The sequence below is a fragment of the Penaeus monodon genome, unplaced genomic scaffold (genome assembly GCF_015228065.2).
Source record: "Penaeus monodon isolate SGIC_2016 unplaced genomic scaffold, NSTDA_Pmon_1 PmonScaffold_3529, whole genome shotgun sequence".
Classification (NCBI taxonomy): domain Eukaryota; kingdom Metazoa; phylum Arthropoda; class Malacostraca; order Decapoda; family Penaeidae; genus Penaeus; species Penaeus monodon.
In genome coordinates this window covers 21,732-24,693 of record NW_023658262.1, presented here as the reverse complement: position 1 = coordinate 24,693, position 2,962 = coordinate 21,732, and the positions used below count along the sequence as shown (strand labels likewise).

Below are 2,962 nucleotides of genomic sequence, written 5' to 3'. Positions count from 1 at the left end.
CAATTCTCACATACCACCAATTCAATATATGTACTAGGAAAAAGATCAAAATGATTTTTAATTATCTGCCGCGTCAACAAGAACTCAACTTTCAACACGCTCTCCGACTTCTACAACATATGAAACTCATTAGAACATGACTGATAACAAAAAGTACATCACTTTATTATTTACATCGTAAGACGAAAGAATACCCTGGAGGACGCACTTGGGCGTGGCCTCGTGACGTCATCGTCCACCAAGTATATATAGCAGAGCGCATAGCAGTGTCCAGGAGAAGGACACATTCGCTCGAAAGATGAAGGCTCTGGTAAGAACAGAAATATTCCACTCACAAAAGATTTGAAACAAGTGTGAAACAGGTTTCAATTCGGTAAAAAAAAAAAAAAAACATTTCCATTGTTCATTTTCAAAACTAAGAATTTGGCCTTTATCTTGAATTACTGTTCATGGGTCATTCCTTATATTGTTCCCTTCTATATATAAGGGATAAAATGCTTGCTTCTATGCAGTAGAAGTAAAAGAAAAAAACCGTGTGCCAGTCGGTCTGAGAACTGAGCGGTGTATAAATAGTTAAACTTCGTAATCACAATGTTTTGTGTTTTTTTCCAATAGGTGATTCTGGTCGCTGTATCCTGTTGCTCAGCACAGCTGGTGCTGTCCGTACGCGGCGCCCTGGGTGCTACCTCAAGCGAAGCTGATCACTACCCCTGAGATCAAGACCGATCTCAAGACCGTTCCTTTGGTCTCCCCTTACGCCCACCCCTTCGGACATCCATTCGTGGCTTCCCCTTATGCCTTCCCCAACGCTGCCTACCCCTACTCTTCCTACCCCTACTCTGCCTACCCCTACATCCTCAACGCCGATGATACTCTCAAGGCCACCGAATTCCCATACATTTACCAAAAGGACGAACAGGAGCCAGCTGTAGAAGAAGCACGTCGTCGTCGTCGCGACGTCAATATCCCCCTCCCGTACCTCCACGCCGTGCCCACCGTCACCAAGCACACTGTGGAGACCAAGCAGTTCGAGCCAATCGACGCCAACACCCCCGCCGACACCACCAAGATCGAGCTCACCACCAAGGAGCACGAGATCTCCGTGCCCGCCGTCAAGTACGTGCAGCCCGTGGTCAACGTCAAGCCCGTCACCTACACTGCTCTCTCCCATGCCGTCCTTCCCTATGCCCATGGCCTTCCCTACGCCCACGCTCTTCCATACGCCCCTAACCCTGGCCTCTTCCGGCGCCCCCGTCTCAAGCTTGACGAGGAGTAACTCCAACTTTCCTGTCATCCTTAATCTTACAAAAAAACGACACTTGCTGATGGAAACTCATCTGTTGGATTCGTGTTGGAATCAAACATACACGGTGTGTTTACCAATCTCGGTGAAATGAAAGAAAATCAAGTTGACATAACAGTTCCCAAAAATTATAAATATAAAAAAGGATTGAAATTTACAATAGTGAAGAACAAATCACAATATCATCTAACAAAAAAGGTGTGTATATGATATGTACATCCAAAACCATCAACCTTTTTTCAAAATAAAATAATTAAAATCATATGAAATATTCTTATCCCATTCATGAAAAGGTTTTTCTGCGAGATATTCTTAACTTAAAATCCTTCTGAACTCTTACAAATTGAAATAATCTCACGGTAAATGCTACACGAAAACGTTATTAAAAAAAAAAAAAAAAAAAAAAAAAAATCCCTTTCCCACAAAATAGTTTGGGCGTTTTTACCCTTCATTTTCATTGTTTTAATCCGCATGTTCATACAAAAATATTAGCACAATTCTCAATGGCTGAAAAATCCACAATTTACAAATTAAATTCATAAAAGTGAGAAACTAGTTAGGTATCCTCTTGGATTTAATCTTCAAGTCTTGTTTCTACAATATTTTTTCTATCATTTGCATATTTTTTTAGATATAATAACATTAATGTTTACACAATACGTATAGTATAACTTCGTATACAGTTACTTCGATCTACACGCATTAAGTACTAGTGTCGGCTTCTTATACCCGTTATTTTTTGAGTAATAACATCAATATTTACACAATATGTAGTATAACTTCATATAGAAATACTTCGATCTACACGCATTAAATACATACAAAGTATCGAGCTTCTTCTACTCGCCTATTTACTTCTGACTTTGTGGTCTCAAATTTATATGTTGGACCCTCCCTCTGGCTTGTGCACGACCATAAAGTGGAAAACATAAACTGAGTATATCTGCCTTCTAAAAAACTCATTAGCTGTCGTGCTATATACTGCCCAGATATATCTATTTACATTTCTATACTAGACAATGTTTATACATGTATATAAAGATTACACAAACTTATATACATTCATGTAGTATAGATAGACATCTATACACATTGTAGTGAAATGGATATAGGTCACAGATTTCTACTGCATGATTTACTCAGGCCCACTCTTCCCTTTCTGAATGATTCTTGCACAAGACCGGTTACTGAGATGTGCTCGTGCTGTGTAATGAAGCCTATGCTTAAAATAAGAGCTGACCAAATTATAAAACAGTAAGATATACTAAATTTCCATTGTTTTCAAAGAAATATTTTAAAACCTCGCGTATTCAGGTAACAGGACTTCCTCAATTACACATTATGCGAAATCATCTAGGCCTCTTCACATCCTATCTAATAAATAAAATTTAGAAAATCTGAAAGCGGGAAAATTAGAACGACTTATCACAGAATCTACATATATATAATATCATATATCATATATATATATATATAATATTATACTATATATATATATATATACCTCCGTAAGACAACGTATCCGTTGGCAAACTTTCATCATCAAAAACGATAATAGATTTCACACAATCCTTCTTACAGGTAATTTCGCAACACCCCACCCACCCCTCCTACTATTCATGGATCATCGGCCTTTCTCCCTATCTTTTTTAAAATATG

General features: G+C 38.4%; 1 pseudogene; it reads left to right on the top strand.

The window, feature by feature from the left end:
* Positions 1-298: 298 nt before the first annotated feature.
* LOC119570682 lies at positions 299-1,438 on the top strand (annotated as a pseudogene).
* Positions 1,439-2,962: the final 1,524 nt, after the last annotated feature.